The sequence below is a fragment of the Typopeltis vanoorti genome, chromosome 3 (genome assembly GCF_054136105.1).
Source record: "Typopeltis vanoorti isolate ZY-2024b chromosome 3, IOZ_Tvanoo_1.0, whole genome shotgun sequence".
Classification (NCBI taxonomy): Eukaryota; Metazoa; Arthropoda; class Arachnida; order Uropygi; family Thelyphonidae; genus Typopeltis; species Typopeltis vanoorti.
Genome location: NC_143551.1, coordinates 175764398 through 175791555, shown reverse-complemented (window position 1 = coordinate 175791555; position 27158 = coordinate 175764398). Strand labels below are relative to the sequence as shown.

Sequence of the window (27158 nt, the reverse complement as noted above, 5' to 3'; positions counted from 1 at the left end):
AATTGCCCCACCATACACAACTCTCTGATACCCATCAGTCAGCCAATCCTGAATCCATTTGACTAACCCGAGATTTAAACCCATGTGCTGCAACTTAAATATCAGCTTATCATGTGATACCCTGTCAAACGCCTTTGCAAAATCCCAAAAAATGGCAATATATGCCTTTCCCTCATCAACTACTCTTGTCACTTTATTATAAAAGGCAATCATATTACTAAAGCAAGAGCGCCCCTTAACAAATCCATGTTGATTCTCACAGATAACATTACCTTCATCTGCCCAACACTGTATATAGTCCCTCACTAATTTCTCCAAGACCTTAACAACTACTGATGACAAACAAACAGGCCTATAATTAGACACTTGCAGTCTGCTACCGCCCTCATGCAGTGGCACTATCTTACCCTACTTCCATTCCCTGGGTACCTTTCCCACAGCCAGACTTTTATTGAAAAGCCAGGTCAACGGAGCTGTCGGTTCTTTAGCGCATTCTCTCAAAACCCATGGTGAAATACCATCCAGTCCAACAGCTTTACTGGTATCCAGAGTACTCAGTATTTGGAACACACTCTCCTCTTGCACCTCTAAACTCTGAACCTGCCCTATCCTTCTAATATTAAAACCTCCTCCAGGATGAAATATTCCAATAAAGTGCTCATTGAACAACTCCACTATGTCCTCTGCATCAGTCACTCTATTCCCATTTTTATCCCGCAATGTCATTCTCCACAGTCGTTTCTCCGCCTACTGGCCACATAGCTAAAAAATTACCTAGGATTTTCTTTGGATTTTTATTCATTTTATTAATAAACAAATTTTTCTTGCTATAAAAGGCACATTTTCCTTTGTTAAGTCTTTCTTTTATTTCCATGTCACATTTTCCATTTTCTTGTATTATACTACCAAGGTATTTGTATTGTCTCACTTGCTCTACACTTTGTCCATTCATCATCACCTTGATACTTTCTGGAGACTCTCATCACTTTTGTTTTCTTTGCGTTAATTTTCATACCATATTTCTTGCATATATTTTCAAATCTTTGCATTAGGTGCTGTAGTTCATCTTCGGTATTAGCTAATATTGCTTGATCATCTGCAAATCTAACATTTTGTATTGTTCTTCCTCCAATAGTGATTCCTCTTTCCTCTTCATAAAATGCTTCTTTTATCATTTCTTCTGCAAATATATTGAAGAGTGTCGGTGACAGGCAGCATCCCTGTCTTACACCTCTGCCAATCACACATTTTTTAGTTTTTCCTACTTTTGTCTTTATTATGGCCATCTGGTTCATATATAATTCAGCTATTAACCTTCGGTCTCTCCAATCTAAACCTATTTTGCGTAATATTTCAATCAGATTTTCCCATTTCACCATGTCAAATGCTTTTTCAAGGTCGATGAAACAAATATAAATTTCCTTATTTACTTCTATATTCCTTTCGCATATGTCCTCATTACTCTAATTGCATCTCTGATTCCTCTGTCTTTTCTAAGTCAAAATTGATCATCCCCCAGAAAATACTCCACTCTCTTATACAATCTTTGATTTAATATTCTTAGCAGTACTTTGGAGGCATGTGAGAGTATGTTTATAGTTCTGTAGTCACTGCACTTAATAGGATTGCTTTTCTTTTCAATTGGTATAAGAATACTCTCTATGAAATCTTTAGGCCATACTCCTGTTTTGTAAATGAGGTTGCAGAGTTTCCATGTTTCTGTTATACCTTTGTTCTCTAGTTGTTTTAAGATTTCACTAGGTATTCCATCCATTCCTTCCATCTTTCCACTTTTTAATTCCTTAATTGTTGTTTCTACTTCTCTCTTTAGTATTTCAGGACCTCTTTCTTCTGTTGAGATTTTATTTTGCTCTTCCAGTTCAATTTTTGTTGGTCTTTCATTTTTTTCTGTAAAGTTCTTTGATGTATTCTTTCCATCTTTCACCTTGTATTTCAATATCATAAATCAGTTTTCCTTGCTTACCTTCTAATGGCAGATTTCTTTTTTTAATATTTGTAATTTCTTTTGCTTTTTCAAACATTTTATCATATCACCCCCTTTTTTCCATTTCTTCAATTTCTTTGCATTCTGTTTTCAACCATTCCTCTCTTGCTTTATCAGTTTCTCTTCTCAGTTCATTATTTAATACTTTGTATTTTCTTCTTCCCTCTTCAGTGTTTACATTTTAACATCTTCTTCTTTCTTCCATTTTTCTTATCATTTCATTTGTAATCCATGGCTTTTTAATTCTTTTCCCTTCCACAAAACCTCTCTTCAGCAGCTGTTTCATATATCAAGTTTTTCAGTTGATTCCATTTTGCATTAACATCCATAGTTTCTTCAGATATGTTCTCTTTGTTCCTTATTTTATTTTCCAGTTCTTCTCTGAATTTTCCTACCTTTGAGTTTTTCTAGGCTCCACCTTTTCTTGTTTTTACCTTTGTTTATTTTCTTATATCGTATTCTTAATTCCATAACAAGCAAATTATGGTCTGAGTCGATATCAGCTCCTGGATATGTTGATATCCTTTTTATGCTGTTTCTGTACCTGTTTTGTATTAACATATAATCAATCTGGTATCTTGCGATATCACCTGGCATTTTCCATGTATATCTTCTTCTTCTCTTTGGAAGTTTAAACCAAGTATTACCAATGATTAGTTTGTGTCTTTTTCAAAACTCTATAAGACTTTCACCTCTCTCATTCCTTTTTCCAAGGCCATATCTTCCTGTTATTCCCTTCTCTACCTTTTCACCTACCATTGGATTTCAGTCTCCCATCCAGATGGTATGCCTTTTAGTCTGTCTTCTTCCATTATCTCTTCTATTTGATTATATATCTCTTCTACTTCATTTTCATCATGGTCACTTGTGGGCATATATATCTGTATAATCATTATGTCCACAGGCTTTGCTTTCAGTTTAATCATAATCACCCTGTCACTTTTATATATTATTTTTTCCACTGAATTTTTAACCATTTCATTCAAAACAAACACTACTCCATTTTTCCCCCATGTTCTCCAGGAATATATAATTCTATAACCATCACTTTCAAAATCTCCTATATCTTCCCATCTGACTTCACTTAGACCAACCACATCCAATTTATTCCTCTCCATTTCTTTCTTCAAGTTCTCTAATTTACCAGCTCTTAACATTGTTCTTACATTCCAAGTTGCAACATGTATAGTTTCTGTCTCTCTCTCTCTTGTATGTCTTATTTTCTTCCTATTTTCCTCAATACTTGGGATCCCATTCTCATTGTCCATTTGAGGATTTTGTAGGGTAACAACCTGAGAAGCTTCATTTCTTCTTCTGCCGGGCATGACATCCATCGTTTGCCGATAGACCCCCATTTTTGCCAGTTGTGGAAACTAAATTTGCCGAGTTCACCATATTTTCTTGGAAATAATACTGAGGTGGTTTCCTGTTGCCTTCCTGAGGAAACCATTATGGTATGGTTTCAAACCTGGGAGAGCAGCAGACTCCCACTGCTTAAAATAGACTACTCCTCTCACTACTAAAGGTAGAAAATCAAGTAAATAGAAAAGATTCACCCCTAGCCCTCGATTTACTCTAATAGCATTGGGGGGGGGGGGGAGGAACAAGAAGGAGAGAGGAAGTATAAAGAAAGAAGATAGGGACCAGTCTACAGATAATATAACAGATGTACATTACATGAAGTAAGGCATGGTCCAGCATCAGGTACCTCAGGCTTGCCATTCCCTTACTCACTAGAGAAGAGTTGATACCTAAGACTATCATAATCACCTGCCATATAATTACACATACGTTCCCTTTTCTTTGATACACCTGCGTGTCTGTTCATCTTCCAAGTCAAAACCACATGTTCACTCTCTCCAACTGGTGGGAGAGATGTCATCTCACTTATTATCAGCCCTTCTGATGCTGTGACCAAACCAAAACTCTTGAACTTCTTGTTCCCTCTATTACATGCTGCTGAAGACATTTGTCCCTCAAGAATTCCAGAAATTCTATCCCCTTCTTACTACTTGCATTTATTATGCCTGTAGATCTGTGTTTACAGGATCAATTTGTCTGTTTTGTGGGGGGAAAAAAAAAAGAAAAAAAAAAAAGTTTCTAGGAGGAAAACTTTCTACCTTTGTGTGAGACTGGCTGCCTCACTATTTGATTGAAAAGACTTGATAAAGGTTCCTCACGTCATAGACAGGATTCAAACCCCTAGTGTTTCCATCTGAAGGGCTTGTCTATATCAACTCAGCTATAAAAGCTCACTCTCTCACAACACACACACACACACACACACATACATATATATATATATATATATATATATTCAAAAGCAGTCAGATCTGCTCTGACATTAATTACAAACAAAGACAAAAGGCTAGGATATCGATATCCAGCACCTTTAACTTCAAAATTCACACTTCTTGGTGTGAATCATGATAATATGAAACTGTGGAAGTGTTCTAAAAGAAACAAAAACACCAGCAGCAGCGGCAAATATTCTTGTACACAATTATACCAAAGAAATTACAACTTTACTATGTATATTCAACTATGCTTTACTTCATGCAAGCATGTTCAGTTTCCATTTACTTCAGGTATCAAATCATTAATAACATATTACATACACTTCAACTATTCAGCGATGAAATCAAAATATAACTGTTTTGGAATGTTAGTGTTGATTTATTTGATGGCAGTTAGTTTCATAAACACAATATATGGTTTTCTATCCATTCTTTAATCACAAAAGGAATTCACAACACTGAAAATAAATTAACTTCTCGCTATCAATAAAGATCTGCCCAAAATCACCATACATTTCTTATATTTATTTCTTAAAGGGAATCCTTTACAACACTTCCTTTTCTTCACTTCTACGTATTCCTTTTTGACAACAAATCTCCTTCCCTAGCTATTATTTTTCACATGTCCATTAGCTGTTTGCTTCATACCGCAGTATAGCATACACGCTGTTTCCATAACTTGTGAATGTGTGAATAATGTTGCAACATCTGAGTATCAGATACAACAAAGAGCAGTTCATTAATGGCAGACCAGATATGTTTATCCGTGGTGCTGTGACATTGAAGTTTCCTCTTGATGTCTGTTTCATATACTTGGCATAAAAACAATGGAGAAAGGTATGTGCATCTTGCCAATTCTTCTTGTTGCTGCTAGAATTGATAACTGTTTCTGTCAGTGACTTTAACCATGAGATGTGATTAGGCTTAACAGCTAGTCATCTGATAAAAGCAAAACCACATGCATTGTTGCTATATTCTTCTTACATCAGAATATAATTTTGACAGACATAATTTTATAATCAACATAACAATAGTTGTATACAACTTTTATTCCAATTTTAATTAACTAAATAACAATCAACATTTTTTGTACACAAAATTGATGTCAAAATTTTGCAGGATGATTTGGATAGATTGGCAGACTGGCAAAGGGGTAAGGTTATGCATTTTGGGGTGAAAAGATTGCCAGCTGTATATACAGGGTGTTCGGGATAAATTTGACAGTTTCGTAAGGAAAAAGAAAATCTTCTTTGTATCTATTAAATTTAATGAATTGACAAAAAAACATTACAGGCAGAGTTAATTACAATACTATCAACAAGATTTACTCAAAATAACCACCATTAGCATCGATCACAGCTTCAATTCTGCTTCGGAACCTCGAACAAGCTGATGCTACAGTCTCCCTGGGAAGGGCCGCAAAAACTGTTTTAATTTTATCCATTAACTGGGCTTTTGTATTACTGGAAGTGCGATTGGTGTCTTTTTCAACTGCGCCCCATACAAAATAATCCATGGGGTTAAGGTCTGGGGAGTTTGGAGGCCAAACATTTGGACTGGTGAAGTCGTAGAAATTTTCAGACAACCATTTTTAACTTTTCCCAGAGGTGTGGCAAGGGGCCGAATCCTGCTGCCATACATACGGCCTACCATTGGCTACCCTTGTTATCCAGGGCTTGACTACAGTTAGCAACTCCATGAACAAAGCCCGAATTCTGGAGTTTTGATTTTTCTATCTTTGAAGGCAACGTCACCATGTGTCTCTCTTGCTGAATGAAATCACTGATTTCTTCGGGGTCTCCCCACTGATTCTTCAAGATATGGTTCTTGTTTTCAAAATCTTTCATTTTTTTCTTCAATAATATTTGTGTATTTGAGTATAAAGTTCACCTCTGAAGGCTGCTCAACTTTGATTTTTTTAAAACTTTCTTGCAGACTTTTCTTTTCAATATGAAATTCATTGTTATCCTGCTCAATACTAAATGGATTACTTCCATTTAGTATTGAGCAGGATAACAATCCTCTCTTGTGTCCTATACTTGTGTGTCCTAACAAGTGGGAAAACATGCTGTCAACAATAACATAGTCAATGAAACTTTTATCATTTCTCGCATCTTCTCTCCATTTGAATTTGTGCACATTTTTATGTTGGAACATGGTGTTAGTAATAACTAGTCCATGTTCTGAACAGAAATCCAGCAAATATTTACCATTATTGTTAGTCTTTTCTCCAAATTTTCCCAAAACGTTTCTATGTAACTCTGCTGTTTAGATTTCAGATTTCCAACAAGGATTAACTTTTCCTTTTTCATTGTGTCAATTGCCTTCTCTAATGCATTGAAAAATTCCTCCATTTCTTCCTTAGAACCTTATGTGAGACCATAGGCAAAATAAATCTCATTGTCCAATTTCCCATTCTGATATATGCCCACATCAGTGCTTGATGTTGCCTTATTTCAAGATTATCCTCATATTTAGTATTGATTCCTATAGTTACTCCTTTTCCCTGGTCATTATTACCTGAATATAGCATTTTGTATTTGTTATTTAGAAGAATCTCATGTTTTTGTCTTCTTTGTTTTTCAGTAACACCTATTATGTTGATCTTATATATATATATAACTCTTCTGCAAGTTCCATTTCAATTTCATTGATACTTCTTATGTTTATGGTGCCAGTCTTGAATTCTTCTGGTATTGAGTTGAGGTATGTTCTAACAGCTGACTTTTTGCTGTTTGTGTTGGTTCCCTGATGAAAACAACGGGGCCTGGTTTAACTAGGTAACATCCAATTAATACATACCCTTATCCCCAGTAACACAAATCACCAGACAATATCAGATCTCTCTGCTTGGACTGTTTACCTCCAGTCTATCCTGGCATAAACACATCACATCAATAGCCTCCTCAGCTTCCAAGAAACCAGGCATTCTCTTTTGTTCAAAAGGCTGTTTTACACCCAACCAATTCCTAACTATATACAAATACCAAATCCACCCATGCTTAGAATACTGCTCACATGTTTGGGGTGGTGTACCTCTAACTTCCCTTAAAATCCTTGATACTGTCCAGAGATGAATATCATTGATGATCACTCTCTTACAGATTCACTTCAACCTCTATCTCACAGATGCAGTGTTTCAACACTGTGTCTATTCTACAGGTACTTCCATGGTCACTGCTCCCTGAATTGTCAACTAACATTCCTTCACTTTCAGTTGCACTTGTTAATACAAGAGCAGCAACTGCCCAGCATTTCTTTACTGAGCACCTGCAAACACACCGAACCTGCTACCTCCTCTTCCTCTTTTATTCCATCCACCTCTGTCCTCTGGAACAGCCTTTCTCATGAAGTATTCCCAAACAATTACAACTTACAGTTCTTCAAAAAAAAAAAAAAATCAATAAACTTCTATCTCATTCCTCATCTTCACACCACACAGCACTGATGTGCTTATAGGTCTCTTGACGTCTCGTGTATGAGATCAGTATATATATATATATATATATATATATATACAGGGTGGCCATAAATTAACTTCCCCTCTTTGGAGGTATCTTAGCTAAAACTAATACACGGAATGAGACCACATTTTATATTGAGAATTTCGAAGGCATGGGAAGATGAATTCCTCGAAAAAAAGATTTAGTACCAAAAGTCGCCGATAGGGGAAATTTTGGGGCTGGCAGAGCCGAAGCATCAAATATTTGCAGTAAACACAGGTTAAAAGGATTATGCAAATTTTACTGTGCGTACGTGACAGCAGCATCACCAATTCCACTTAAAGAGCGATTGGGAACGTTCAGGCAGTTATTCGAATGAGCGATGAATTGTACTCAATATGCATCCTACCTTGCCTCAGCGTGCTTTACTTGTTAAGTTATTTTACCTTAAATAGTGCAATGCCGTAGCGGCCCCTTTGGGAATTTAGAAGGCTTCATAACCTGCGTTCAGGTCCTATGTCAGCTGTAGCACTGAGAGCTATGATTAAAACGTTTGAAGAAACTGGATCACTAGGAATTAGACCTAGCAGAGGACGGAAAGCAGTGCAAGAAGAGACAGTAACAGACATTGCTACGTCAGTGTTTGACGACACAGGGACCAGTACTGGTCCAAGCGCTCGTGTCATAGCTTGCAAACTTCATATGGCTTATGGTATAGTCTGGAAAATCTTATGGAAAACGCTTCACTTCTATCCATATAAGTTCAGTCATGTGCAAGCACTAACTACTACAGATTATGATAAGCACATGACCTTCGCGCTAACATTTCTTACCTGAATGGAGGTTGACAATGACTGGCCTTGGAGAATATTGTGGGGTGATGAGGCTCATTTTTATCTGAATGGGTCGATCAACACTCACAACTGCAGAATTTGGGCATCTGAACATCCCCAAGCGATCCAGCAAGTACCACTGCATTCTCCAAAAGTAACCGTGTGGTGTGTCTTCACAGCTGATTTCATAATAGGACCATACTTTTTTGAGCATATTACCTCCTGCAGGTCCTGTAACCTGTTCCATTACTGGAGAGATTTATCGACGAATGCTGGAAAATTTTGTCATTCCTGCATTTCAGCAAAGACAATGTTTGGACTCCATAAGTTTTATGCAAGATGGCATGGCCACACATTGAACGTTCAGTACAGCACCTTTTACGCCAGCATTTCAGTAATGAGAGGGTTATCAGTCAGTTGTTTCTGACGGCATGACTGCCTCGATCCCCGGACATCACTCCACGTGACTTTTGGCTGTGGGGATATTTCAAATTCATAGTGTATGTTGGTGGTGTTCCCAACTTGCATGTCTTGAAAGAGAACATAAAACAGGCTGTTATGAACATGCAATCCGACTCCTTATGGTCAGCTGTAGAGCATGTCGCACACCAGATGCAATTTGTTGTACACAAGAAAGGTCAGCACATTGAAAATTGTTTTTGTGGTCCAGGGGACCCTGATTCTGATGAATAAAACATTATTTCCTGTGAGTTCAATCACTACATTAATTTCTGTGTCTCTCGCAAGTTGTTGTTTTAGTTTAATTATTATTATTATCATCATTTAACATGCCAACATACCCAGCTGGAATGAGTGACGCGGCTATCGCTTACACCATCGAAATGTTATTATTCCATTTTATCTGCCTTTAATGTAATTATCTGCTTGTTTTTGGCTCTGCCAGTGCCAGAATTTCCCCTATTGGCGACTTTTGGTACTAAATCTTTTTTAGTACTAAATGATTTCATTACCAGATGATTTCCACGAATCATCTACCCATGCCTTCAAAAGTCTCAATATAAAATTTGGTCGCATTCTGTTTATTAGTTTTAGCTACAGAAGGTTCATTCCAAAGAGGGAAAGTTATTTTATGGCCACCCTATATATATGTATATATATTATTATTATTATTATTACGGGCAACTCCAAGGAGTCGATAGACTCATCGAGGGAGGCCCTAACATCATGTCAAGAACAACGATTCGACATTTGCACAGTATCTATCATACCTCACCTTGAACTCATTCACAGTCATGGCACCCACAACACACTGGCAGCTTATTCCATTCATTCTCCAAGTAAAAAACCTAGCTCTAACACTTTGCTAATCACACTCTTGCCCAGCTTCCATGTATGGCTCCTAGTCCTCCCACCACCACTCCTATTCTCAAAAATATCTTCTGAATTAATCTTATAAAAACCCTTCAGTAATTTGAATGTGTCAATCATATCACCTCTTTTCTGCCTATCAACCAGTTTCTGCAACCCACAAATCTTCAACCTGTTCTCATAAGGTTCATTCCATAGACCTGCTATCATCTTAGTCACTCATCTCTGGATCCTCTCCACCTCCTCCCCATCAAGAAGAAACCCTGGTGCCCATATCTGGGCACAGTAGGCTAGATGGGGTTTTATCAAGGCTCGATACAGAGGAATAACCTGTTTGTCTCTGCTTGTTAAAGTATTTTTCAGCAACCAAGTGATGAGCTGATTTAGCCACTTTTGCAATGTGCCCCCAAACTTCAACTCCCTAACCACCAACACTCCCAAATCCCTGGCCTCATCATCTCTTGGAGTACGGTTCCATCAATGTGATATACTTCTGATAATCTTTTCACCACAAAATGCATAAGTTTACACTTTGCCACATTAAATTGACATCCATTCTCCTTAGCCCAGTCCTCCAAACTATCCAAATCATCCTGCAAAATTTTGACATCCTGTGCACTCACTATTGCTCTACCCAACTTTGCAAACAAATGAACACTTCCTCTCAGATCCTTTCCTATATCGTTAATGAACAAACTGAACAGTAGTGCTCCAAGAACCGAACCCTGCGGCACACAACTAGTCACAGGCCATCTTTTGGACTCTACTCCTGAATAAACCACTCTCTGATATCTCTCCATCAACCACCCTCCTATCCATCTCACCAACCCTATATCCATCCCCATATGGCTGCAGTTTACTGATTAGAATTTCATGTGGTATCCTGTCAAAGGCCTTAGCAAGGTCCAGTAGAATCACTGTAAACCCATTACACTTATCCAGTTCAGCCGTCACTGTGTTATAAAACGTGAGCAAGTTACTGAGGCATGATCTACCCTTCGTAAAACCATGCTGTCCCCCATACAGTATCCCATTTTCATCTATCCAATCCTGTATTTTCCTCTTAACTATTTTCTCCAAGACCTTGACAACAATTCCTGATATGCTGATTGGTATGTAATTTATAACAGCAGTCTTGGAACCTGCTTTATGCAGTGGGACTATTTTCCCCTCTTTCCATCCCCTTGGGACTAACCCAGACCCGAGACTCAAATTAAACAAAATGGTCAAGGGCACTGACAATTCTTTAGTCGCTTCACATACCACACGAGCTGTTATACCATCCAATCCTGACAGGTGTATTGACACTGAGGTTTTGTAATAGACTATTCACCTCCACTTCATTCGCCACAATTCCCGTATAAGCTTTTGGTTCATTCATTCCTGCAATGTCACCACCTGGATGATATACTCTTGCAAATTGCTCGCTCAGTAATTCCACTATATCAACTGATTGGGTTACCTCCCTACCATTGACATTGCTTAAAATTATTCTGCCATATACATTTTTTCTTTTACTTGCAACATATCAAAAAAACTGTTTGGGATTCTCTTTAGCCTGCATGGCTAATGTTCTTTCATAATCCGCTTTTGCTTTTCTTACCACACTCATTGCCCTTCTGGCCTGCACTTTATACCGTTCATGTGCCTGCCGGTCACCTTTCTCCTTAAATTCCCTCCAACAGTTGTTTCTTTTTTTGCAGCTCAACTTAATGGTGTTATTTATCCATTTAACTCCTACTTGATTTATTATTCGGACTGTAGGTATATAGTCAGCCATTGCCTCCAATGCCTCCAACAAACCCTTCTTAACCGCCTCCCATGCACTATCAACATCCAGCCCTTGCAGTTTTACATGCCATGGCACTGAACCAATCAAACTCCTAAGCTTGTCATGCTTAGGTCAAGCACTCTCTACCCCTAGTATTTTCCATTACATGCTGTCGCAGATAGTTATCCCTTAATAACTGCATAAAATCCAATTCCTTTTATTCACCCTTTTTTATTCTTTTTATTCACCCTGTCACTCCTGAACATGCTGTACCTATCACATTCAATCCCACTAGCTTTATCATCTTCTGTCAGCCATGTTTCACTAATACCAACAACCTGTGGCCTGGAAGTGCCAACCAAGGCCAAAAACTCTTCCTTCTTGTTCCTAATCCTCCTGGCATCAATATACATGAAGTGCAGAAGCCCGTTAGTCCCACCCCTATCTTGATGCCTTATACTAATTATCCCATTCTGATTTGTTGTCCTTCGTACTCGCTCGGGCATATTAAACACATTCATACACTCTACTGTCTCCCTAAAGTCTGCATATCTACTTCTCCACTCCCCCCTTTAGTAACCCTAGTTTCCCTGATTCTGCACATCCACTTCCACTTCATTCAACAACACCTTTTCAAGTCTCCATACACCAAATCCATTCAAATGTAAACCATCCATCTTATATAAATCCTTTCGCTCATCGAACTCACTCCACACATCCACAAATTCCATACCACTCCTCCTGCATAATCCGCACATAAAGTCATTAGCAATTTTGGCTTTCCTTCTATACTCTTTACTGTCATACTGCAGTAACAGACTCACCATCCTAACTCTCTCACTCTTATCTTTTGTTACCTCAAGTAATTCCTTCAAATCCTCTCTCATAGCCATTTTGTCTCCTTTCAAATCATTCGTTCCTACTACTACTATTACTATCAATTCTTTCACCCTCTGCTTTTGCATTCTAATTGACTTGCTTACATCCGTAACGTTCGCAGCAGGTTGGTACGATTTTGTCAAACTCTCATCTATCACACCTCTTACTAAAGAATCTCCATACAACATTCGCTCTTTCATTTTGTTTACACTCACTATCATACTCTTATTTTACTTATCATACTTTTGCCGTTTATTAGTTGGTACGCTCGGTAAACATTTTTGGCAACGCTCCAGCTGCCGATTTGCCCTATGTATTGCTCTGCGTAACCGTGCGATCTCACTCATTGCATCTGTCTCATCATTTTTATTATCCGTTAATTCATTCATTCGTTCTGTATTTATACCTTCATTCTCACTTTCAATGCCACTCTCACAGCTACTGGTACTACCCCGCATATCACTATTTTCTACATTCTCATTTTCAACAATGATATCACTCTCACGACCTGAAACACACTTTAAATCCTCACATTCCTTACACTTTCTGCACACATTCACTCCACTAGCATTGTCTAACCAGACTGCAACCGCTCTCCTCAAATCATACATTTCACAAACGGTACACTGAATCCGTTATATTAAAATTTTTGAAGGTGGTGATCTGGACGCCATTTTATTCTTTGTTATCGGCGCCATCTGCTGCTAATAATTATATCTATCAAATTACTAATTGAAATAACTCAGAAAACACACAAAAATCACACAGACACGCTAAGATACGAAAAGTAAATAATACTACGTAAGATTCAAGCAAAATTACCAATTATTAAATTACCAGGAGCTCTCTACAAACACTACACACCATGTAGCCCTCTAGTGCAAATGTATATATATAAATAGTTGGCATTAAACTCAATCATGTTGTTACATAATTTTATTTTGGATTAAGCCAATAAGAATACAATTTAGTGTGCTAAATCTCAAGTAACAAACAAGTCATTCAGGCAGGATTTATCAAGGAAATGAAGGAGTTGCTCTAATATTCAACACTAAACATGAGGATAATCTTGGATGTCAAACATTGTCAATTACAGTGTGTCCACTAACATCAAAATGAAGAAATGGACAATGAAATTTATATGTGCCTATGGTCTCACAGAGGATTCTAGCAAGGAAGAGGTGGAGGAATTTTTTTAAGTAATCAAAGAAAGTGGTTAACATAAAGAAATGAGAGAAAAGTTGGCCCTTGTTAGAGATTTAAACAGCAGAGTAGGAAATGAATACTGTTTTAGGAAAATTTTGAGAAAAGAACAACAACAATAATAATGTAAGTACTTGCTGGATTTCTATTGAGGACATATTGGGTTCTGCCATAAAGATCTGTACAAATTCACATAGTTATTGTTGACAGCATCATACTAGTTCAGATCACAGGATTATATAGGCAATTTGAAATAAGTAGTAAACACCATTTATTTCTAAGTAGGATGAAAGTGAATATCATATTGAAAAGGGAAGTATACACCCTCTGTCCAAAATGAAACCGAACTTTTGATAAAAAATAAAACACAGGCCAATTATAATTATTCAAATCATTTCTTTCAATCAATATACTCTCCCTCAGTTTCGATGCAGCATTTGGAACGGTAAATTAATTCGTTAAATGAGTTTTTTATATCAGTTTTTGGGATACTGTTGAGGGTTGTGGTTACTGCCACTTGAACGTTTTCAATAGTGTCATATTGCTTTCCTTTCATCGGCAAATGAAGTCCGGGGAAGAAAAAGAAGTCACAGGATGCTAAATCAGGTGAATACAGCGAGTGATCCAACACACAAACTTGGTTTTTGCTCAAAAACTGTCTCAATGTTCGAATGATGAGATGGTGCATTATCGTGCAAAAGTGACCAGCTGCCTGCATCACGATTTTCATGCCATAAGCGACAAATTCTCGCTATCAATCGCTTCAAAACTTCGAGATAAACTCACCATTGACCGTTTGGCCAGGCAGAATGAATTCTTGTGGATAATGCCCTTGGAATCGTAGAAACAAATCAGATTATCTTTACTTTTGACTTCTCCAAGCGATTTTTTTTTTGGATGCCCCTCTTCTGATGGTCAGCACTATGATGCTTTGTTTCAGGCTCGTACTCAAAATACCTCGTTTCGTCACCAGTAATGATCATTTCAAGGAAGTTTGAGTCCTTACAAGCGGTTTTAATGAGGTGCTTGCAGTGTTCAATTCGATACATTTTTTGGTCGTCGGTCAACTTGTGGGGAACAAATCGCAAATTCAATTTACGAAGGCCCAAACTCTCGGTCAAAATGTTGTACACAGTTGATTTTGGAATCCCTAATTCAAGTGGTTAGCGTATCAGCTCTCCAGCCAAAAGGCTGCGGGTTCGAATTCTGCTGTGGGCATGAATGTTTGTGTTGTCTGTAAAAATACTAGTGGTGGTGATGGTGTAGTTGTGGTCAGCTGGTGGATTGAGTGGTTGAGACAGTTGTAGAGCCGATGCCCTCCCTCGATGAGTCTTTGGACTCCCAGATATGTCAAATAATAATAATAATCTTCAATCAATCTCACAGACAATTGATTTTTGGATGTTAACTTCGCTCAGTCCAGTTTTTGGATGGCTCGTCTTTTTGTCGTCCTCAAGCTTCTCATGACCACTTTGAAATCGCTCAAACCACTCGTAAACTTGAGTACGGGATAAGCATGATCATCACCGTATGCTTTTTGAAGCATTTGATACATTTCGGCAAACCTTTAACCAAGTTTAACTCAAAAGTCAATCGCAGCTCTCTGTTTGAAACTCATTTTCCGACCGTTCGTCAAAACACACTCTCCCTTTTGGCACTATAACTCTGCTTCTAATGAAACAAATGTCATAAACAGTTGACACAACACTAATGAAGGTTGCTACTTTGACAACAAAAAAAGATACAACAGGTGGCTCCACTAGTTTCAAAAAGTTCGGTTTCTTTTTGGACAGAGGGTGTATAAGAGAGCTTTCAAATGAATCAAAGTTAAGCTCTTTTCAGAGGTGAACTTATATACTCAAATGCACAATTATTATTGTAGGAAAAATGAAAGAGTTTCAAAACAAAAACCAAACCTTGGAGGCTTAGTGGCTGATTCTGAAGAAAACATTGACTGACTCAGCCAGAAAAGAATTTGTCAAAATTCATGGTAGACTGAAGAAGTTAAAGAGGCAGTCATCCAATAAAAGAATAAAGCTTATTGAAAATTCCTAGCAATAAATCAGCAGATATTTTGAGAGAATACAGAGAAAAATGTAAGAAAGTGTGGGAAAAGACTTTGATAAGAGTATAGATGATAAATATCATCTATATGGGGAGAATGTTCTGAAGACTGTTGAAAAAGCTTAAAAATGGAGGAAACAGTATTGCTACAGGAATCAGAGATGATAAAGGTGACATGAAAAGTGAAGATAAATATATTCTAAATGTTTGGAGTAATTACTTTGGAAGATTTCTAAATCAAAAACAAGTAGTGACAAAACAGCATTGATAGAAAATATCCACAAGGAATGCAGTTAGGAGTACATATCAATACTTAAGGTAGGAAAAGCCATCAAAAACCTGAAATGTGGGAAATCAGTGAATAGATAATATTTGAAGTGTTTTCTGTGTAAACACTTTTGAGTATTATCTATTTGCTGCTTCAGAATTTATAGTATTTGCACAGCATAATAAGGTCTGGTTAGAAGATCAAATTTTGGATGAGTAGAATTGTCAATAGCACTCATATATAAGAAAAAAAGGAAATTAAAAATGTGAGATTTATGGGGAAATTTCTCTACTTAATGTACCAGGTGAGATTAATTCAAGCATAGAAAAGAGGCTAAGAAAAATTATGCAAGTAAAACCCATAGAAGAACAAACTGGGTTTAACATGTTTAGGCTTAGTTGATGGTTTACACTCATAATAAAATTGAAGTGAAAATGGAATAAAATAATGAAATGAATACAGCACAAAGAGAAATAATTACACAGCAGGTTTAATTGTTCTGGTTTTTAGTCTTAAAAGAGGTAAACCGTGAGTAGACATATCGGTACACAATAAATAACGGAAAAAAACTCACGTAGAAAGATTATTTATTAGTATAATTTTTGCCTGTGTGTCACAGGCATCCTCAGTACATTAAGCTCAAAATTAAACACTAACTGACAATTCCAAAAAGCACCACCTAAGTATTACTTAAATTAAGGGGATATTAAATCCCGCATAGTTTTAAAACCGAATAAGAAACTCAAAGATCAGAATCAGAGAGTTTCTTGCCAAATATAGTAAACTATAAAGTATCGGCGACACTAGCGTTAGCCAATGCAAGTGATCCTAGTACGTAGTACAATACTGGGCAGCTCGTTGCAATTATTTCTCTTTGTGCTGTATTCATTTCATTATTTTATTACATTTTCACTTCAATTTTATTATGAGTGTAAACCATCAACTAAGCCTAAACATGTTAAACCCAGTTTGTTCTTCTATGGGTTTTACTTGCATAATTTTTCTTAGCCTCTTTTCTATGCTTGAATTAATCTCACCTTTGCAACGAGCTGCCCGGTATTGTACTACGTACTAGGATCACTTGCATTGGCTAACGCTAGTGTCACCGATACTTTATAGTTTACTATATTCGGCAAGAAACTCTCTGATTCTGATCTTTGAGTTTCTTATTCGGTTTTAAAACTATGCGGGATTTAATATCCCCTTAATTTAAGTAATGTTTTCATTGCCAAAATGAAGCTTATTAGCTCTTTATTCTTAAGTTAACCACCTAAGTAGTTCTATTGTAGTTCTTTCTTTTACAGAAAGAACTACAATACATAACTTCTTCCTTTCTATCTAATGGTTATAAGAATTGCTTCATTGAAAGAACTTTGAGTAGTTTTAATATGTCTTCCTCTTCAAACACAGAGGAAATAACGCGCATTACTATCCCTTATGTACAAGGCATCAGTGAACGTATAGCAAAAGTTTTAAAACCACTAAATATTTTTGTTGCCTTTCGACCATTTAGAAAAATCTCCACCTTTCTCACTTCTCCTAAGGACAAGCTTCCACATCTTAATCATCCAGGTGTCTACCAGATTCCATGCTCTTGTGGATTATCTTATTTCGGACAAACGGGAAGATCTGCCTCTATTCGGCTAGAAGAACACCAATCTTATATTGAATACTTTAAACCTGAAAAGTCTGGACTTTCTGAACATACCATCTTCACTAGACACAGAGTTCATTGGAGAAAGACAAGAGTTCTTCACAAAAGTCAGTTTCTCATGGAACGCCTTTATAAAGAAACATGTGAAACTCTACTTCATTCTCCTAACTTAAACAGATCCGACGGCTTGCGTCTGTCCCCTTTATGGGAGATAGTACTTTACAAATCAGCTAATCTTTCCTAACTTTTTATTATATAATTTTTTTTTTTTTTTTTTTTTTAGGAAAGTTATTGACCTTTTTAGTTATCTTACGCCAGCTACTTAGGTGGCGCTTTTTGGAATTGTCAGTTAGTGTTTAATTTTGAGCTTAATGTACTGAGGATGCCTGTGACACACAGGTGAAAATTATACTAATAAATAATCTTTCTACGTGAGTTTTTTTCCGTTATTTATTGTGTACTGGTTTTTAGTCTGTATCACAGACATCTTCAGGAATACAATAGTAAAATTGTAAATCAGAGAAAAATAGCCAGAACTTTAAAGACATATAATCTTTGCACTGCTTTCAAGCCTCATCTGAAGTTGGCTTTCCCTTTCTGCTTTCCTAAGGATCCACTGCCTCCAGTCTCTATCCCAGGTGTTTACAAGATTCCTTTTTCTTGCAATTTAGCATATTATGGTCAGATTGGAAGATCTGCTAACATCTGCCTAGATGAACATAAAAAATACATATCCCACCACTACAATGATCAATCAGGTCTAGTTGACCATGCCTTGAATACCTTGTACAAGATCATATGGAATAAAACTATTATGCTTCATCATAGTAGATTCAAACGTGAAATACTGTTTTAGAATCAGCAACAGATTATTATTATTTTTTTTTATTATTTAAAAAAAAAAGCCTAATTGTAATAAATATAGTTGTGTTAAATGTCCCAAGATTTGGAAAACTTTAATTTTTCGACCTCCGACTCAGCTAATTCTAGCCCACAGCATCCATAGAAGATACTCCTTATCCACCAACACTCCCATATGGGAGTGTTGGTGGATAAGGAGATGAAGTTTAGGGGGCACACTGCAAAAGTAGCTAAATCAGCTCATCAACTCACTTGGTTGTTGAAAAATACCTTGACGAGCAGAGACAAGCAAGTTATTGTACCTCTCTACCGAGCCTTGATAAGACCTCATCTCGATTACTGTGCCCAGATTTGGTCACCTCGGTTCCTTCTTGATGGGGAGGAGGTGGAGAGGATCCAGAGGCAAGTGACTAAGATGATAACAGGTCTATGGAATGAACCATATGAGAACAGGTTGAAGATTTGTGGGTTGCAGAAACTAGTTGATAGGCGGAGGAGGGGAGATATGATTGAGACATTCAAATTGCTAAAGGGATTCTATAGGATTAATTCAGAGGATATTTTTGAGATCAGGACTGGTGGTGGGAGAACTAGGGGACACCTATGTAAGCTGGGCAAGAGTGTGGTTAGCAGGGGTGTTAGAGCTGGGTTCTTTACTTTTAGAGTGGTAAATGAGTGGAATAAGCTGCCAGAGTCTGTTGTGGGTGCTATTACGGTGAACGAGTTCAAGACAAGGTATGATAGATACTGTGAGAATGTAATCGTATAGTTGTGTGGACATGATGTTTAGGACCTCCCTCGATGAGTCTAAGGACTCCTGGAGTCGCCCGAAATAATAATAATAATAATAATACTCATAGGACTTTAGGCATTAGTTTAATTCTTCCATTTATTGTTTTGTGTGTGTTATTACAATTTTAATATTGTATTCCTGAAGATGTCTTTGTGACAGAGATAGAATATCAGAACAATTAAACCTGCTGTTTAATTATTTCTCTCTGTGCTCTTTTTAAAAAAAGTTTTCATTCTATTAAATTTTAGTATGAGTGCAGCTGGATTTCATCCATATGGAGGTGGTCTGGATCAGATTTTCATTTTAAGATAAATGAGAAATGAATATAATCTGTATTTAAGTTTTGTAAATCTGGAAGATGCATATCACAGAGTGTTAAGAGAAAAGCTGTTCTAAAGTCTACAGTTGCATGGGGTAAACAGACATTGTATCTAGCAATACATAGTCTGTATTTGAGTTGGAAGTCAACAGTTCAGATTGATGAAGGTATAGGAAAATGGTTTGGTGTAAAATCAGAATTGAAATAAAGGTGCACACTATCTCCACTGTTATTTATCATTATTATTATTATTACTACATAACACCTCCAAGGAGTCCAAAGACTCATCAAGGGAGGGCACCTACTCTACAACTGTTCATCTCCACTAACCGCAAGTACCTTCATCATCTACACCAATGTCATCTACCACCGACCGCTACCACTAGTATTTTCACAGACAAACATCCATGCCCACGCTTGGATTTGAACCCTCAGCCTTTTGGCTGGAGAGCAGATATGCTAACCACTTGGCCAACCAGGCCAGCAATCATATATATGGATTTCATGAAAAGTGACATTAGACATCAAAGTTGGAGATGTTAATCTCATCTCTTTTCTTTATACAGATGATATGAAATAAATCTGATATGTCTGTAGATTCCTTAATTTCTGTAACAAAATGGGTATGAAAATCAATAGTAAAAGGACGATGAAAATGCAGTAAGAAAGTTTGGAAACATCGGCAGAAAATTAGGAGAGCAAACAGATTTGATTAATGGCATTTTTATTTAAAAATGAAGAAATTAGGAATGTGCTGCAGAGCCAATCTTAGCTGGTGCAGTCACACAGAATGAAAAGCAAAGGTTAGCTAAACAGATGTTTGATGCTAGAAAAAATACTTTGAAGAGAACCAAGATCTAGGTAAATTGATACATTTAGAAGTTCCTTAGAAGATCTGAAAATTTTGAAGTGTTGACAGATAACAGTCAAATTTTGAGGAAAGTCATTGATAGGGAATTAGTAGTATAAACTTTCGTGCAGTAGTATCAGGTTTTCAGTACATCCCTTGAGATTACAAATCAGAATTACATGGTGGTAATTCTGGATAATGAACTATACAAAAAATAATGTTTTTCATTCAGTTGATCATGTGATTGTTAACAGATTAGTGTGTGTGTGTGTGGGGGGGGGAGATGAGAGAGATAGTTATGAATGTGAATAAGTACAACCCATCCTATTAAAGTAAAGGAAGTGTGTGTGTGTGGGGGGGGAGATGAGAGAGATAGAGATAGTTATGAATGTGAATAAGTACAATCCATCCTATTAAAGTAAAGGAAGTAAATCTTATATTGAATATATTGGTTTACTAGACAACAGTAGTCAGATGTTTTTGATTATTATTATTGGTTGTTATTGTTTATTTTCAACAATTTTTTTTTTTTTTTTTGTTTGTTTGTTTTTACCTGTACTGGATTCATGTGCTTTATAGTACAGTTATTCAAGTGAGCGAAAAAAAAAAAAAAAAAAAAAAAAAATATTATATTGAGTGGATTTTTCATCTAGTAAGCTAATGATATAAGTAATGCACAATATTTGAAATAGACTGACATTGTTCACTATTCACGTTGTATTATGTCTAGTATGCACGAGTATGCTTTCATGAAATCCATATACATGATTGCTGGCCTGTTTGGCCAAGTGGTTAGCATATCTGCTCTCCAGCCAAAAGGCTGAGGGTTCAAATCCAAGCGTGGGCATGGATGTTTGTCTGTGAAAATACTAGTGGTGGTGGTCGGTGGTAGACGGCGTTGGTGTAGATGATGAAGGTACTTGCGGTTAGTGGAGATGAACAGTTGTAGAGTAGGTGCCCTCCCTTGATGAGTCTTTGGACTCCTTGGAGGTGTTATGTAATAATAATAATAATAAATAACAGTGGAGATAGTGTGCACCTTTATTTCAATTCTGATTTTACACCAAACCATTTTCCTATACCTTCATCAATCTGAACTGTTGACATCAATCTGAACTAGGGGCCATGCATGGAAGCTGGGCAAGAGCGTGGTTGACAAGGGTGTTAGAGCTAGGTTTTTTACTTGGAGAGTGGTGAATGAGTGGAATAAGCTTCCAGAGTCTGTTGTGGGTGCTACGACCGTGAATGAGTTCAAGGCAAGATATGATAGATACTGTGTGAATGTTGAATAGTTGTTCCAGACATGACGTTAGGGCCTCCCTCGATGAGTCTGTCGACTCCTTGGAGTTTCCCGGAACAATAATAATAATAATAATAATGCACACACACTTTTTAGATCTGCCTGCAGCAGGTTTCTAATAAAAGATGATCATGTAGGATCATATCTGATTTCTTGTTACATTGATTAGGATTTAAAAAAAAAAAAATTTCTGCATGCCCTGATAAAGAAATTGTAATCAGCAGGTATTTTTGTATGTTACATAGTACATGATGATTTGTCTCTGTTGTATTTGCTTCTAATCCATAGATTTATTGTTATTACAGTCATTTACCATTCAGCTGACGAAAACAAATGACCCTTTGATTAACCCATGTATGTCAACTGAATATGCAGTTGTTCTTCAGTTATCTGACCACCCTTCAATTATCAGAACAAGCAAATTGCCTTCCCACTATGGTTAGATAAATGGTAGATTATACGCAGGCATATCACCAACTCTAGTGATATACCTATCGTTATTGCTCCTTAAACTACAGTAGTCCCCTGTTATCATTCCAAGATCCCACGAATAGTACTGAACCCTATATATACTGTTTTTTCCTATACATACATATTTACAATAAAGTTTAATTTATAAATTAGACACAGTAAGAGATTAACAGCAGTAACTAGTAAAAAATAGACCATTTGTAACAATATACTGTAATAAAAGTTATTCCATTCATCTTAGCAACCTCAGCATATGTTTTTATTATTTATTTATTTATTTATTATTTTATGAAGTAGAACTTTCACCTTTTCACTTAAAAGGAAGCTCTTTATGGCTTCTTTTTGGCATATCCAAATTGCCTGCATCACTCCTCTTGCACTTTGGAGCCATTATTAAGTAAAATAAAGGTTACTCGAACACAAGCACTGCGATACCATGACAATTGATCTGATAACCAATAACTCAGAATGGCACACAATTTAAAACATGGAATTGTTTATTTCTTGAATTTTCCATTTAATATTTTCAGACTGGGGTTGACTGTGGATAACTGAAACCACAGAAAGTGAACCCCCAGATAAGGGGGGGTGGGGGCTATAGTAATTCACTGCCAAGTGACTCACAATCATCTCTGGAAGTCCATTTCAGTTATTCACCACTCTCCAAGCAAAAAATTTAGACCTCGCACCCTTACTAACTACACTCTTATTCAGTCTCCAAGGGTGATCCTTTTTCTCTAATTACTCATTGTGTATTGATAAATTTCTTTTGTATCAGTCTTATAAAACCCCTTCAGTAACTTATAACTTTCTATCATGTCTCATAACTGAACTTTGCAATCCACACACCTTCTGTCTTTCCTCATTACGTGCATTCCACAAACCTTTCACCATGTTGGTCACTCATCTCTAGATCCTCTTCATTACCTCCTTATTCCCAAGAAACTCAGTTTATATAGTAGTCAAGATGCAGTCATCTTGACTTCTATTTCTTCTATTCCAGTACCATCTATGTAATACACAGTATATAATCTTTACATCCCAAAGTACATAATCTTACATTTTGCCACATTAAACTAACAAACATTATTCTTTGCCTGCTGTGCAAATTTATCATCATCGTCAGTTTCATGATATGCACCCCAAGAGATGTTTAGGCTACTATCACCGCATGTTTAAGTTTACTTATAATCTCCTATCAACAATTTTCCTCTAAATTAGTCTGTTACATGTCAGCACTCCAATATTGTCATATCTAACATTTCATGCTTCTAAGGCACTTCAGACTGAATCGGTCCACCTAGACTTTGGTCTCAAACCTTTCCTCACCCATTCTATTTAAGTCGCCATACCACCTTAGATTAGCCCTGCACACAACACATTCTTGAATGCTAACAATGCCAAGTTCCTTTCGAATATCTTCATTTTTAATACGATTCTGTCATTGCTGCCATCTGGTCACTCCCCTAATTTTTCTCAGAATGCTCATATCTGTGGTACTCTAGTCTTTGATTAAGTGCTTTAATTCTTATCTAACTGTTGCATAACTTAAAATTGGTTTGAACACTCTCTTGTATACTGCTAGTTTAGTGTTTGGCTAATTCCTTTCTTATTCCATATAAATTTATTCAGTTAGCTCCCCACCATACCAGCTTTGCTTATTCTGTTTTCTATTTCCAAATTTAATTTTCATCTTCACTAAAATAACTTTGCCTAAATAGGTGAAATATTTTACTTGTTCTGTAGGTTCTACATTCAGAATGCAACATAATTTTTCTATGTTCCTCCCTGTTTTCATACTTTCGGTCTTTTATTGCTGATTATCATGTCAGTGTTGTTACAGCTGTTATTCAATTTAGATAGAGAACCCTGGAGGCTTGCACTGGATACTGGATGTGTTTAGGAGTATGACATGATCTGCATTAAGTAAATAGCTAAGTTTTGATATCTCCAGTCTTAATATCAGGTCTAATGCCAGCATTCTTTCATGATGCAATCCATATAGATGATAAATAAGAATGGAGATAATGCGCATCCCTGTCTTACCCCTGATTTTACATCAAACCATCTTCCTGTATTTCTTTCAGTTATAACTGCTAACTTATAACTTAAATATAGACTATGTGTTGCTCTGTGTAATATTCCATTTACCTCATATGATTGTAGTGTTTTGAAAAGCTTTTCTCTTGGCACCTTGCCATATGCCTTTTTCAGATCTACAAAACAAGTGCAAATTCTTGTGATATTCCCATGATTTCTCAACAATTTTTTGTAAAGGGAAAATCTGATTTTGACAACCTCTATTTGGCCTGAACCCAACTTGTTCTTCAAGTTTCTCTCTCACAAATTTTCTCAACCCCTTTTCAAGTATGCTTGCCAAATCTTACCTGGAACTTAGTAGAGAAATTCCTCTGTAATTCTTACATTCATCTTTATTCCCTTTTTTATAGATGGGAACTCTGAGAGCTCTACTCCAATTATCTGGAATTCAACCTTCTGACCAAGCCCTCTAAATTATGCATTGTAGCCACTGCAAAACTTTTATACCTCCATACTTAAGCATTTCTGGTAGAATATCATCTGCTCCTGCTGCTTTTTCACATTTCAAGTTTTTGATGGATTTTTCTACCCCAAGTATTGATATGTACTCCTATTTGTGTCCCTCTTGAAAATTTCCTATTGCTTTTCCATCACTGCTTGTTTTGTTTAACAATCTTTCAAAGTAATTACTCGATCTAGGATATCCTTATCTTCAGTTTTCCTGTCACCTTTATCATTGATTTCTTTAAACTACTCTTTCGTCTATTTCTATGCTCTTTTTAATAGCCTTATCTCATATATCTTATATTCTTATCAAACTCGTCCCATGACTTGTTTAGCTACTTTTAGACATAGCTTAGCTCTGTTACATTTTTTTCTGTATTCTTTTAGGACATCTGCTGACTTATTTCTTAGGAACTTTCGGTATGCTTTCTTCTTTTACATGACTGCTTCTTATGTACACACCATGGCGTTCTTATTTCACTATCCTTGCTGATAACTTTACCACATACCTCCCTAGCTGAATCATTCAATGTTTTCTTCAGAGCTTGCCACTGAGATTCCAAGGTTTGCTTCTTGTTTTTAAACTGATTCATTTTTTTATGAATAATACTTATATAGTTGGTCTTCAGTTTACCTGTGAAAGCTGCTCAACTTTAATTATTTTTTAAAACTTTCGTACATACTATTTTTTTAAATATGATATTCATTTTTATCCTAGTTATTGCCAAGTGATGGTCACTTCCAGTTTCAAATCCTCTGTGCATTCTTGTATCCTGAACCAACATGAAGATATCACTGTCAACAATGACATAGTCAATGAGGCTTTTCTTATTTCTTTCATCCAATATAACTATGTTTCAACTAAGTTGGAACATAGTTATATTGGAACATAGTGTTAATAACGACTAATCTGTATTCTGAGAAGAAATTCAGCAGATACCTGTCATTCTGTCAGCTTTGCCCTTTTCTCTGAATTTTCAAAATATTCCTATATATATATTGCTGGTAGGATTCATTTCCTACTGTATTGTTTAGATCTCCAACATGGACCACTTTTTTCATTTTCTTTATGTCAGTTGCCTGATCTAATGACTCAAAAAATTCCTCAACTTCTTCAAAAGGAGAACCTTCTGTGGGACCATAGGCACAAATAAGCTTCATTGTCCATTTTCCTGTTTTGAAGTTTACCCACATAACTCTGCTTGAAATTTCCTTCCAATCAAAAAGTTTATCTTCATGTTTGGTGTTCAATGTCACTGCTACTCCTTCCCTTTCTTGATCACTATTTTCCTTACTGCAACATCGTATATTTATTATTTAGTAAGATTTCACCTGTTTTTGTCTCCATAATGCCAATTATGTCCATGTGGAACTTTTCCAGTTGTTTTGCATCCTCTTTAGGTTGCTGGTTCGTATTCTTCTGATATTGAGTTCATTTGTCTTCTTCTTCCAGATGTTGAGTCGGAGTTTGTTCCAATAGCAAACTTTTTACTGTTTGTCTTGGTTCCCTGATGAAAACAGTGGGCCTTGTTTAGCTGGGCGACTCTCTCCAGCGGGAATGAAATCTCATCATGTTGTATCATCATATATATTTGTGATTTAAGCTAATAGAGTACAGTTTGGTCAGCTAAGACACAAATTGCCAGCCTCTCGTCATTTGTTCAGTACCAAATAGATACCTACTAATGGGGCATACCATGTGAAGGCAAGGATCGGACAGTAGGTCAGAAGCCCTAGTTGGTTCTCTGCATTCCTTAAAGGCAATGTGGAGGTTTCCTCCCAGTTCTTTGGCTTTGACCCTTAAGCAGCTCCATGTGAAAATTTATATCACCTTTATTAACTATAAAGGGTTTTTATATTGCTTCTATTACCTATAATGATTTAAATATCACCTTTATTAACTATTTCTCTGTTAAACTCAAATTATCTCAAGCAGTTTAAAAATGGCATACTTGCTGAGCTCAATTATTCTCAAGTGCACTTTTGTTAAAAAAAAACTTCAGAACAACTTTTAAACAAGTTTGAATTTTGTAGACACATGGAGACATCGGTTATGAATATAATTCAGCTAAACTTCTTCAAACACTTCTCTGTCTATATTTACTATCTTGAGGAAAATATTTACATTTTTGCCTATAGCAGAAGAAATCTCTGCCAAATATTTCACATGATTATTGTTTTCCCCATGGATAGTAAAAATAGAAATTGCCACAGAAATTGCATGAAATCATCAGGAAAGAGAGACATTCCAATCAGCAATAGTGAAGCTCCCTT

At 36.5% G+C, this 27158-nt stretch overlaps 1 protein-coding gene across 2 annotated transcripts in view; it reads left to right on the top strand.

The window, feature by feature from the left end:
• Gen (XPG-like endonuclease) overlaps positions 1 to 27158 on the top strand; it is a 317873-nt gene that overhangs the window by 62425 nt on the left and 228290 nt on the right. The window lies entirely within an intron of this gene.